Genomic DNA, 13705 nt, shown 5'->3' on the forward strand with positions numbered 1-13705 from the left:
GACTACAGTTACCCCATCTAATGAGAAAGTGCCTGGAGGGGGCCTACCATTTCAGCCCTAGAGCTGGGGATGGGTCACACGGGTGACAGTGGTTTTCACCAGCACACAGGGAGGTGTGAGAGGCTTGGCCAGGCCTGCGGTGGGCCGGCCACTCCCTGGGCTTTCTGACAAACACACTAACTCTCTGGCCTGGATGAGGAGTGATGGCAACTTCATTTGTCCACAGGCAATGTTTGAAAAAAATAAAACTTTCTCTTTTTTTTCCTAAAAGGGTGTTGGAAGAAATTGCAATTTATTGAAAATTTGGATCCGATATGTATTTTTTTAATCGAAGTATAGTTGACTTACAATGTTGTTAGTTTCTGGTATACAGCATAGTGATTCAGTTACACATATATATGTATGTATGTGTGTGTGTGTGTGTGTGTGTGTGTGTATATATATATATATATACCTTTTCATATTCTTTTTCATTATAGGCTGTTACAAGGAATTGAATGAATATAGTTCCCTGTGCTATACAGTAGGACCTTGTTTTTTATCTGTTTTATATACAGTAGTGTGTATCTGCTAATCTCAAACGCCCAGTTTATTCCCCCCACCTTGCCCCCTTGGTAACCATAAATTTGTTTTCTATGTCTGTGAGTTGTTTCTATTTTGCAAATATGTTCATTTGTGTCATTTTTTAAGATTCCACACAAAAGTGATATCATATGATATTTGTCTTTGTTTGACTTGCTTCACTTAGTATGATCATCTGCAGGTCCATCCATGTTGCTACAAATGGCTTTATTTTATTCTTTTTTATGGCTGAGTAGTATTCCATTGTGCATATATACGACATCTTTATACGGTTATCTGTGGATGGACATTCAGGTTGCTTCCCTGTCTTGGCTGTTGTAAATAGTGCTGCTGTGAACACGGGGGTGCTTGTATCTTTTTAAATTAGAGTTTCCTCCGGTATCTGCCCAAGGGTGGGATTGCTGCTGCTGAAATGTAATTATCATACCATAACATTCATCATTTTAAAGCGGACATTTCAGTGGTTTGTGTACATTCATAAGGTTGTGCAGCTGTCACGATTAACTGCAGAATTTTTCATTCTTCCCAGAGAGATGAAACTCCTAACGTGCTTTCCTTCTCTATGGATTTGCCTATTACGGACACTTCACGTAAAGTGATACACACTGTGTTCTCTTTTGTGTCTGACTACTGTCACTCGGCAGAAACTTTTCAAGATTCAGCAGCAAGTATCAGTGCTTCATTCCCTCTCACGGATGAATCATATTCCACTGTATTGTTAGCTATATCAAATTTTATTTACAAGATTCTGTGTTTCTAACAAGCTCCCAATTGCTGCTGGTCTGCCAACCAGCAAGGCTCTGAATCACTGGAAGTCACTATCAGAAAGGAGCTCAGGGGTCCAGGTCCAACCTTCTCTTTTTTAAAATTCTCATGGAGGTGAAATAACTTAATTTTACAGAGTTCGTTAGTGGAAGTGGAAGGAAACACTTCCCCGATCTCTGTCACCCTCCTCAGCCTAGTGGGACCTTCGGGGCCAGAAGAGGGTTCCCCCACACCCTCGGTCTGTCCCTCTCCCGGGACAGACTCACCCCTCGGGTGATCCTAACCCAGCCTAACTTAGGGGTGAGATGGCAGGGAGGGGCCACCCCCACCCCGCCCGGTTGGCAAGGTAACCCAGGGAGGTACTGGTACTCGAGAAGGAAACGGCTTTTGTTGAACAGAGCTAAAGGCAACCAAATCTTTTAAAGATATGACCCCATGGGAAGGTACCTGAGGGTCCCCCTTTCCCACCTGACCAGGCACCTCTTAGATCCCAGTTGAATAACATCTCTGCCCTTTTGAGACCGTCCAGACACCACACCTCCACGTGGACTGACGCATGTCTCTCTCCAAGTGCGCGTGTATGCGTGGACACCCACCGCAACCCAAGAGGGAAGTGGGAGTGGGGGGCAGTGGGGATGGAATGAGATGGTGGACCACTCACTTGGCCCTTGGTTTTTAGAAGATGAGGCAGAAGGGAAAACATGCCAACTACTCAGGGGACAGGCCCTGTCACTGCTGTGGCCAGATGTCTTTCTCCTGGGCACACAGGGTCCTCTCACATGGACGGCTTTCCTGGGGGGGGGGGGGGTTCTGAGGGTTCTGATGGGCTGCACGCTGTGGTGTATATCTCGGTCAGCCCAGAGTCAGGGGCAGGGAAGCACAAGGTGGTTCAATCTCCAGTGCTCTGATCTGCCGCGACTTGGGACACAGTGCTTAGAATTTCTGGATGTGTGGATATCACTGTGACTTTTCAGCCACTCTCCCTGCACGACTTGTCTCCACAAGCCCCTGGTAAGGGCTGGCTGGGGGAGAAAGGCAGCCTGTCTCTCTGGGGAATGCCTGAGACAGCCCGCTGGGCCTGAAGGGACCAGGCAGCTTAGGCTGCAGGGGGCAGGTGGGCAGGCGCACTGGTTGACCCCTTCCCCACTCTGTCACAGCCTGCTGCTGAACCAGGGTGCCTGCCTGAGGAAAGCTTCTTTTCCTGGGGGGAGGTGCACACAACCTGATTTTCCAGCCAAGGCCAGCAATGCATGGAGGTGGCTTGGTTCTCCACCCACTGCTCCCCCAAGATGGGGCACATCCACTCCCCTTGGGGGATAATGAGAGGAGGGGTGCCCTGTAAAACAGGTTACATGGGGGACGGTGACCACTGCTGGAAAGAAGTGTTGGAGGGAGGATCTGACCACACATCAGGGACCCCGATGGCCCAGCCTCTCCCCAGCCCCACCATGTGCCGAGGGCAGAGCACCTGCTCTCCAGAGAGAACCCGCCCTTGGATAGCACACCTCACTTCCTCACCTGAGAGAGGCAGCGTGGTCACAGGTCCGGGCAGGGGGCAGTCCAGGGGTGGCAGGTGGCAGCTGTCAGATGAGAGGCTGACTCGGGGCTCCTGCTTTGAGGCTCACCTGGAAGCACAACCAGAGGGGTCACCAGGTGTGGCAGACGCCAGGTGTCCTCCAGACCGCCCGGCTCCCTCGGTGCCCTGTCCCGGTGCTCAGCAGCTGTCTCTGCAAGCCCGGCTTGCCCATCCGACCACAGGGGACACAGTGAACCAAAGGCAGAAAGAGCAGAGGGGAACACCTGGAGGCCACAGGCCACCCCAACCCTGCATGCTGCCCTCCCCCTCCTCCCCCTTTCTGTCCCAGCTCCAGCCAGACTTCTGCCAGCCAGAAACAGTTTAGATGATTTTTTCCTTATTATGAAAAGGTATGTCCATCGCAGAAAAACATGAAGCTGGAGAAAGTTACAACAAAGAAAACGAAGACGGATTATAACGCATTTTCGTAGAGAGAACTACGGTTAACACTTTGACGCCCGTGACTCTTACACACAGCAGGAAAAACCCATTCCGACCACAGGACGTTTAGAAGAGATGATCGGATTGATGGCTTTAAAGCAGGGGGTTCTTCACAGAGAGACAAGTAGCCCTGCCACCTCCCTCCTCCAGAAAGGCCGGCTCAGGGACATTGGGCTCCCTCCCGGGTCCCCAGCATCCTGCCCTACAGCATCCAACCCCTAGGATCCCAGGGGACCTGGAGCAAAGACAAAGGCCAGACAGGAATGGGGTGACACTGCGGCTCCACGTGAGGTTTGGGTTGAGGTCGCGCTCAGCACCTTTCCTCGCCCCGCTGCGCGCACCTGCTCTTTCCCGCGGGCGCGTTTCTCCCTGTCAGGGTCATCTGTTGCATCTGGACGCTCCCCTTGCCCCCAGAGTTGTGAGGCTTTTGCATAGTTTTACCCTCGTCTCCTCCCCTGTTTTTACCCTCTGCTATTAGCAAGCCCTTAGGGGTCTATTCACCTGTTTCTTTGCACTTAGTGAACACTGCTCTCAAAACCCACTTGTTCTCTGTTTTCAAGCCACTAGTTTTCCAAATGGCACAGGATCTTGATGGCTGGTTGGCCCCAGTTGTGGGGCCCATGGGAGTCCTGACCGGAGATGCCAAGGAGGCGGACAGGTCCTCCATCGTGAGCGTGCAGCGCCCCCACCAACTTCCAAAGGGAGGAGGGAAGGAGCCTTGAAGTGAGCGGGGGCTCACTTAGAGCATGGGGACGTAAACTCATGACTTGAAGGGGCAGTAGAAGTCCTGGTCCTGGAAGGGATGAGGGGCTGGGGGGAGGGGCTGGGGGGAGCATCTGGGCCAGGCAGCGCCTGGGCCCAGACCAGCATGGTGGGCAGGCTAGGGGTGAGGGGACAGAGGACGGAGACCCCACACTCATCTGTGCTGTTCTCCTTTGCTTATTAGTTTGCCTTTTCAGATTTGAAGGAAAAGACTCCAGTGCCAATAGAACCAGTAAATTATTCTTTGTGGAGCCAGAGGCACAAAACTGCTGAGACTGTGCCTGAGGCTTCATCAAGTCAAACTTGGCAGAGTGGAGAAGTGACAGCCAAGCTTTTGAGTCCCCAGACACCAAACTACTATGTAGTTTCTATGGAGAGTACAGTCTCTTTGGCGGGGAGAAGGTAACTGTAATCAGGTTTATATATTTACTTATTTAATGGAAGGACTGGGGATTGAACCCAAGACCTCGTGCATGCTAAGCACACGCTCCACCACTGAACAGTACCCCTCCCGGCAAATGAGGCCGTTGGCCATTGCGTTTGGGCAAATTGTGGAGCCTACTCTCGGGGAAACATCTGTCTACAGAGATAATGATACAGACTGGCTCATTCTGCAAATTATCTCAACTACATACACTGTACGTCACACAGTATGCAGTCAAAGACGTCAGCACAAATTTAGTGCTGAATGAAGAGAATGAGTTCATGCACCCCTCCCAGCGAGACCCCTTTTCACCCCATCCACACAGTTATTCAACCATCCCGTAGGGTTAGGGGCATCCTCCAGTGTCAAGCAGACCAGTGGCTGCTACGCGTCTAGATGCGCTGCCTCCCTCACGGAGGGTTTATCCCCTCTGCTGTGGACTTTGGATGCCATGGCTCTCTGTGCCCTGCTGGGGGACAGCGGTGTACGCACAGAGCGAGCTGTCCAGTTAGGACGAGGTGGGTCCACCCTCTGGGACTGGTTATAGGGAATACCGTTTCTAAAGACTCCAGCTGCTGGCCACTGCATTTTATCTTACCACTTCCTCCTCTTTTAAAATATACAACACTTACATCAAAATGCTTGAATTAAAAAAAAAAAACTGTTGAGATGAAATTCACATATTAACCATTTTATCTATTTTATATATAATAGCATGTATGTTAATCCCAAACTCCTAATTTATCCCTCCCTCTACCCCTTAGGTAACCAGTTTGTTTTTTATGTCTATGAGTCTCTTTCTGTTTTGTAAATAAGTTCACTTGTATCATTTTTCCCCCCAGATTCCACATAAAAATGATATTATATGGTATTTGTCTTTTTCTGTCTGACTTAGCTTCACTTAATATGATAATCTCTAGACCAATCACTTTGCTGTACACCTGAAACAAACACACTGTAAATAAATTTTCAATAAATAAATTAACCACTTTAAAGTGAACAATCAGCGGCATTCAGTCCATTCATGTTGTGCAAACACCACCTCGATCTTGTTCCAATACACTTCAATCACTTTGAAATGAAAGTGTGCCACTAAGCAGGTCTCTACCCCTTCCCCGAAGTCTGGCAACCATCCATCTGCTCTGTCCCTTTGGGTTTGCCCATCTGGACATTTCATCTAAATGGAATCATACACCGTGTGATCTTTTGTGTTCAGATCTTTCACTGAGTACAAGGTTTTCGGGTTCAGCCACACTGTAGCATGTATCAGCACTTCATTCGTTTCTATGGCTGAATAATATTCCATCATAAGGACATATTACTTTTTCTTTTTTATCCATTTGTCTTTTGCTGAACACCTGGGATGCACGTACCTTTTGGCCGCTGTGAGTGGTGCTGCTCTGAACACGCACGCCTGTATGTGAGTGCCTGTCCTGAACCGCTTCACATTCGCACCAGCCGTGTCCAAGAGTTCCAATTCTTCCACATCCTCGCCAACATTTGTTCCTTTTCTGTTTCTCTGGTGGGGAGGTGGGGGCAGTAGTCATCTTGGGGGTGTGAAGTGGGACCGCACTGTGGTTTCCATTTGCATTTGCCTTATGGCTAATGACACTGAACATCTTCTCATGGGCTTGTTGGCATCACTGAAAAAACCTGTCTTAACATTAGACAAATGTACGTTGTGTGACAACCTCAAGTTTACGGAAAGATTGTAAGTACAGGACAAATAAGTTTTTCCTGAGCCACTTGCGTGTGAGTTGCCAACCCGATTCCCTGATGCCCCCGAATACTGTGTATCTCCTACAAACAAGGACCTTCTCTTACATGGACCACAATTCAACCATCAAAGTCAGGAGGTTCACCCTGGAACGTTACTACCATTTAATCTTCAGACTCCATTCAAGTTACTAATAATGTTCTTTAGAAACACATGTAGTTCTCATGTCTCAGAATGTCCCTCAGTCTGGCCTTGTTTCAGGCTCCCTCGGGAAGTCAGGCGTTGTTCCTGGGCATGGATGTCAGGGAATACGTACCGCACTGTTCCCATGTCTCCTGTCGGGGGCACCAGACTGCCAGCTTGTCCCACAACTGCTGTTTATTTTTGTCTCTTGATCAGTGTGGCATCTGCCAGGTTTTCCCACTCTATAGTTACACTTTTTCTAATTGTGAGAAGACACTTGGGCACTAAGTTTGTTCCTCAGACACTCCATGGCTTCATGCACTGACTGGCATCAGCAGGGACTCGCGGTTTTCTGTCTATCAGGAGGCTGTCATGCCTTACTACCAGGATCTATTTTTATTCACAAGCTGTCCCAGGTGTCGCCAGTCAAGGCCCCTTCAAGTTGGTTCCTGTGTCTTCCTTGAGAGTCTTCCTCATTCTTTGACCCCTTCTGACAACACTCCTGTTGAAATTCCTGCCCAGCTGTTCCTCTCCTCTTCCCCTGTGTGTCTCCCTGAGAGTCCAGGAGCCCGGCAGGAGGTCAGGAGTCAAGGCCGTCACCCACAGGGCAGAGATTCTCAGACAAGGAGCGCCTGCCCGCACAGGCAGTTGTAGGGAGACCATGTCCATCCCTCACTTAGTCCAGAAAGAGTCTCTGAAGGGCGGGGACTGATCCTGATGGCACATCAGACAAATGCTGCTGAGCTGGCACACGTGAGAAGAGGGAAGGGGCCGCAATGAAGACCCCAGCCTGGGGGCGTAAACAACAGACGTTGACTTCCTCACAGTCCTGAAGACCAGAAGCCCGAGATCAAAGTGCAGGCAGGGCTGGTTTCTTCTGAGGGTTCTCTCTTCAGCCGGCAGACGCTGCCTCCTTGCTCTGCCCTCAAACGGTCTCCCCTCTGCGCATCGGTGTCCTCACCTCCTCTCTTTATAAGGACGCCAGTCCTGCTGGGTTAGGGCCCACCCACACGAGTCCAGTAATTACCTCTTTAAAGGCCCTATTTCCAAATATGGTCACATTCTGTGACATTCTGAATTCAGTGGGCGACGCAATTCAGTTTGTAACACTCCATCTTCTGGACCCCCAAATTCCTGTCCTTCTTATGTGAAAAATAAATTCACCCCGTCCCAACAGCCCCAAAGTCTTAATCTATCCCAGGATCCATTCCAACTCCAAAATCTCATCTAAGTACCATCTAAATCAAGTGTGGGTAAGACTTGAGGCATGATTCATCCTAAGGCAAAAATTCCTCTCCAGCTGCGAACCTGTGAGACCCGGCAAGTCATCTGCTTCCAAAAAAACAGTGGCGAGGCAGGCACGGGGTAGACATCCCTGTGCCAAAGGGAGACTCAGAAAGAAAGGGGTCACGGGGCTCAGGCAAAGCCCTCTGAGAGGCAGTGTGGTAGCTCAGATGGTGCCAGAGTCCGTTTTGACACGGCATTCTTTCAACAGAAAAGCTACTTTTACAAAGTGGGAAGCGACTGATAGAAAAAGATGATACGTTTGACTTTTCCACGAAATTCTTCATTGAGAAAAGGATAAACATCGTCACACATCAGCTCCCAGCGACATTCAAGAGGAATGGATTTTTCTATAAGCATTCATAGGGCAAACCATTAATTTTCACATTCCATAAGATGATTTTTGTTAAAAAAAAAAAGTATCCGGGTTTTACTTTACATTGTGTGCACATGCATGTGAGTATCTGTGTCAATTATTTCCCAAATTATTTGCTTACTATGAGATTTTTAAGAGTAAGACATACCAACTAAGATTTCTCTGCTGTCTTTGGCTCCATCGCTGTTTCCTCTTGCCTTTGACAATCTGTTACTTGTCTTGGCCATGTGTGCTACTTAGAAACTGGCTCCTGAACACAGTAAGAGGAGGGCTTTCTGCGAGCTGAAGCTTTTGGAAAAATCTGTAACACACGGATGACTTTCTTAAGCCTGGGGAAGAACAGACCTTGAAAGGAGCTTCCAGGAGTGGTTTGGACAGGTGTGTAATGATACGAATCCACCATTGCAGCATCATACACAATAGTTTCACTGCCCTAAAAATCTTCTGAGGCTTTGTCCGAACCCATAGAATGTACAACCCCAAGAATAAACCCAGATGTAAACTGTGGACTTTGGGTGGTGATGATGTGTTAATGTACATTCATTGATTGTAACAACTGTGTCTCATTTCTTCAGGATTCTGAACATACGTGGGGGGTAGGGGTACATGAGAACTCTCTCCACTTTGTGCTCAATTTTGCTGTGAACCTAAAACTGCTCTAAGAAGTAGTCTGTTAAAAAAAAAATCAGTTCTTTGCCTAATTCCTGGCAACCATTTATCTTTTTTTTTTTTTTTTTTTTTTTTTTTTATAAATTGAAGCATAGTCAGTTTACACTGTTGTATCAATTTCTGGAGTACAGCATCATGTTTCAGCCATACATATACATACATATATTCCTTTTCATTATAGGTTACTACAAGATATTGAATATAGTTCCCTGCGCTATATAGTATAAACTTGTTTATCTTATATACCATAGTTAGCATCTGCAAATCCTGAACTCCCATTTTATCCCTTCCTATCCCATTTCCCCTGTGGTAACCATAAGTTTGTTTTCGATGTCTGTGAGTCTGTTTCTATTTTGTAAATAAGTTCATTTGTGTCTTTTTTTTTTTTTTTTAGATTCCAGATATGAGTGATAGCATATGGTATTTTTCTTTCTCTGTCTGACTTACTTCACCTAGAATGACAATCTCTAGGTCCTTCCATGTTGCTGCAAATGGCATTATTTTATTCTTTTTATGGCTGAGTAGTATTCCATTGTATAAATATACCACAACTTCTTTATCCAGACATCTGTCAATGGACAATTAGGTTGCTTTCCTGTCTTGGCTGTTATAAATAGTGCTGCTATGAACATTGGGGTGCATACATCTTTTCAAATTATAGTCTTCTCCAGATATATGCCCTGGAGTGGGACTGATGGATAATATGGTAGCTCTTAGTTTCTTGAGGAATCTCAATACTGTTCTCCATAGTGGCTGCAAATTACATTCCCCCAGCATTGTAGGAGGGTTCCCTTTTCTCCACATCCTCTCTAGCATTTATCATTTGTGGACTTTTTAAGGATGGCCATTCTAACTCAACCACTTACCTTTTAATCTATTTTTAGCTGTGCCTTTTTCAGAATGCCATGTAGTTGGAATCTTGCAGTATATGACCTTTCAGATCGGCTTCTTTCACTTACTACTGTGCACTGAAGATTCCTCCATGTCTTTTCATGGCTTGGTAGCTAATTTCTTTTCAGTGCTGAATAATATACCATTTTACAGATGTATCACAGCTTATCCCTTCACCTACTGAAGGACATCTTGGTTGCTTCCAAGTTTTAGAGGTTATGAGTAAAGGTGCTCCAAATATCCGTGTGCAGGTTGTGTGGATACATGTCTTCAGCTTCTCTGGGTAAACACCAAGGAGCACAACTGCTAGATCGTGTGTTAAGAGTATGTTTAGTTTGGTTAGAAACTGCCACACTGTCTTCCAACGTGTCCGCTCCATTTTGTGCTCCTACCAACAACGATGAGACTTCCTGTCACTCCACATCCTCACCAGCATTTGGTGTTTTCAGTGTTTTCGATTTTGGCCATTTTAATCGGTGTGTAGTGATTAGCTCCTTGTTTTGATTTGCATTTCCCTGATGACACACAATGTGGAGCACCTTTTCACATGCTTATTTAAAAAGATACCCTGTGTCTTTCTTTTGGTGAGGTGCCTGTGCAGAACTCTTGCCCATTTTTAATAGGGTTGGTTTGTTTTCTTATTGTTGAATTTTAAGGGTTTGTTTTTTTTTTTTTTATAGATTTTGGATACCAGTCCTTTATTAGATATATTTTGCAAATATTTTCTCCCAGTCTGTGGCTTGTCTTCTCATTTTTTGGACCTTTCCACCCTTTTCAAAGCTTGGGGGCAGGTCCTGGACTAGCAGAGACAGGTGAGGCACCTGGAGTTCGGAAATTAAGGAGGCACTACCATGTCAGGACTGTGCAAATGTGACACCACATTTGCACAACCCTGGGATCCAGCATCCCCTTAAATTTTCACTGCAAGCTTTCCATGTGTTAACATCCTCAGGGAGGAAAGCTAGCCCACCTGGAGCAGAGTGAAGTTGCCCCCAGGACCAGGGTGAGGTCTGTGTGATGGCCCCCTGACCCCCCTGTGTGGGGGTGGGTGGAGCTCAGAGCCACTTAGGAAGCGTGGCCCGTGGACTCAAGGGGCACATCGTCTGTGGGAGGAACTCTGAAACGTGGCCGGAGCCAGGTACCCACTGCTCTGTCCACCGGAAGCCTCCATTGACCAGCCCTCCTGGGGGTACAGATGCTCACACTCCCAGGAGGCAGCGCTGCTGGGCTCCTAGCGGCTTCTGACTTAAGGCTGTTTACACACCCGATGTAATTTACTTTTCCTAATTCTTCTAAGAATGGTGACGTATGGATTAATTCTTGCCTAACCAAAAGAAAGCGCTCTACTGACAAGAAAACATCATTCTGTGTATACGTTACAGAAGAACTGAAAATAAACCCTGAGATGGCATAGAAAACTGGCTGCAGGCAGTGGGGCAGTGGGGCAGTGGGCCAGCGGGCTGTGTTGCCGGGCGCAGGGGTGGGGCTGAGCTGATAGCTTTTCACCTTTGTGTGAACACCTGGCTGCCAAACAAGCTTGCAGAACCTCGTTAGAGAATCTTCTTTCATGGGAAGTCGTTAGGAAGCTCCTGGTGCTTGTTCTGGAGAGGGAGCTTAAACAATCAGAAAAAAGAGTGTTTTTCAGGTGGGAAGGGGGGATGACGGGTCTGCCCACTCTAATCCTTCTGTTTTTGATTTTTCGTACGACTCCGAGCACGTTGCCAGTTTCTGTGTTTCAGTCTTACCCTTTGTGACTGCCTGTCATCTTCTTGCCCCCAAGAGATGAGAATCAAGTAAATGCCTTGAACAGGTGGTAATGAAACTGACAGAATATTAGAGATTGTCTAATTAGATTGTTTTGAGATTAGATAACAACTTAACGGCTTGATCTTGAGGAAAAACACAGCAATGAATTGGGATTTGCAGCTCTACACTACTATATATAAAATAGATAAACAACTGGGTCCTACTGTACAGCACAGGGAACTATATTCAATATCTGGTAATAACCTATAGTGGAAAAAGAATCTGAAAAAGAATATATATATAAACGCATAACTGAATCACTACACTGTACACCAGAAACTAACACAGCATTGTCAATCAACTATACTTCAAAAATTAAAAAAAAAAAAGTAATGCAGTTTTCATTCTACAGAAGAATTTATAAGACCAAATGACTATGCAAATCAGGTGTCTTTAAAAGAGGAAGAAAGATGCCATTTGATATCACTTATATGTGGAATATAAAAAAAAAAGTGACACAAATGAACTACCTATCATTTATAACATAGACGACTGATCTCTTGAATATGTGCCAGCACATCTGACTGTCCTTTATGATTGGATTACCGCATTCTGCTAATTCTTATTTTGTGATTGGCTTTATTCATTTGATAACTATGTAAGTTTAAAAAGCTAAAGGTATAAACTGTTCTTAGAAACAATGATCGGTAGATATATGTAAACTAAAAATATGTGCAGCGTATTGTATATATGTATTTACATGCAAAATATTGTATATGTGCTGTCAAATTGTAACAGTTCTACCTAATAAAACTGAAAAATGAAAAAAAAAAAAAAGAGAGAGAGGAAGGAAGAGCTGACCCACCAACCGCACTGCTGACCCTTCATCACGTGCAGTACCGGGCTCTCTCTGAGGTGGTTATTTGAACTTTGCAGATGGAATGAGTTGTGTTGCTCAAGTGAACTATGTGTGAAGAGACTATGTTAGCAACAGTGGAGAAAAAAAAAAAAAAGGACACATTAAACAAGCCTGAAAATAATCTGGACATTTTCCAAGAAAGAGGATGCAGCGTCTGACATGAGTTTTTCTTCAACGTGTCCACAGCCAGCTGAGGATCCTGGCACAGTAGTTGCTGGTGGCAAACTGTCCCTATGTAGTAGAGATGGCAGTGGCGATTGGCAGGGCTGGGACTGGAAGCAAGCAAATTATACCTCTTCCTGGCAGCCAAAGAAGCCACGAACACAGGATCTGTGGTCGTGGCTTCTTAGTTGATCCGCCCTGTGCCAGCTCCCCTCTGTGAAGCCCCCAGGAAAAAACACTCCAACTGCACCGTATGGCTGGACCGCGGTGGGAAATCTCTGAGCCATCTCTGAGCAGGACAGTCTGCCAGGGAGGCTGGCTCTGGCCAGTCCTCCTCCTCCTTTTAACCAGAAGTCGACTCGCTATTGTGAAGAGGCACCTGAGAGGGGAAGAGTCTCACCAAGACAAGGCTATAAAGGGTAAGAAAAATGTCCACGTGGTCCAGCTCGCATACAAGGATGCAAGGACCATATCCAAATCTAAGAAGCAGACAAAATGAAGCTCTGGTCCAAGCCAAGTCTCACCTGGGGTGGGAGAAGGCCCAGAACCAGAGACGGCTGAGGGTGTGTGCTTTGCAATGGCATGGTTAGTCCCACGGGTCGCTAACCAGTCCCCTGCTCTCTGCTGGGGAGGGTGAGGGATCAACAGTCAGTCTCACCCTCCCCTGGGAAGTCTCCCCTCAATGCCCTGTGGGAGGAAATAAGGCTGCTTAGTCTCCTTGCATAGCAACACGGAGAAAGTCAGCAGCAAGTACATTTACGGTACATACAGAAAACTCACTCACTTGACATTGTGAATGAACCACAGAGTACTAGCAATGGAGGGGATTTTGCAGATCATAGTTCCAATGGTTTTAAAGCATAAAAGCCCCTTCTAAAATAATGACAATGTCTTGGGGAAGCATGCAGCTCAGTGGTAGAGTGCATGCTTACAATGCACGAGGTCCTGGGTTCAATCCCTAGCACCTCCATTAAAAATAAACAATAAATAAATAAACCTAATTACCTCTCCCCAAAAAGAAAAATAAAATAATTTTTAAAAAATACAGCTTCCCTTAGGGCCATACTTTCAATATCTATTGACTCAGAAGATACAAAGTGATCTAAAGAACTCAGTAATACACTTAAACTCATTTTATCTTACTGATCCCAAAGATGTCCACGTGCACTTGCAAGTGAGCGGTACACGAAAGCAGGGCGTCCTGGATT

At 46.3% G+C, this 13705-nt stretch overlaps 1 long non-coding RNA gene across 2 annotated transcripts in view; it reads right to left on the bottom strand.

The window, feature by feature from the left end:
• LOC116156024 (uncharacterized) overlaps nucleotides 1-13705 on the bottom strand; it is a 59431-nt gene that overhangs the window by 35414 nt on the left and 10312 nt on the right. For both annotated transcript variants that reach the window (XR_010378500.1, XR_010378499.1), the window contains exon 2: nucleotides 2866-2972. This is a non-coding gene — a long non-coding RNA (uncharacterized LOC116156024). The remainder of the gene's footprint in view (nucleotides 1-2865; nucleotides 2973-13705) is intronic.

Source organism: Camelus dromedarius, chromosome 30 (genome assembly GCF_036321535.1).
Source record: "Camelus dromedarius isolate mCamDro1 chromosome 30, mCamDro1.pat, whole genome shotgun sequence".
NCBI classification, from domain to species: domain Eukaryota; kingdom Metazoa; phylum Chordata; class Mammalia; order Artiodactyla; family Camelidae; genus Camelus; species Camelus dromedarius.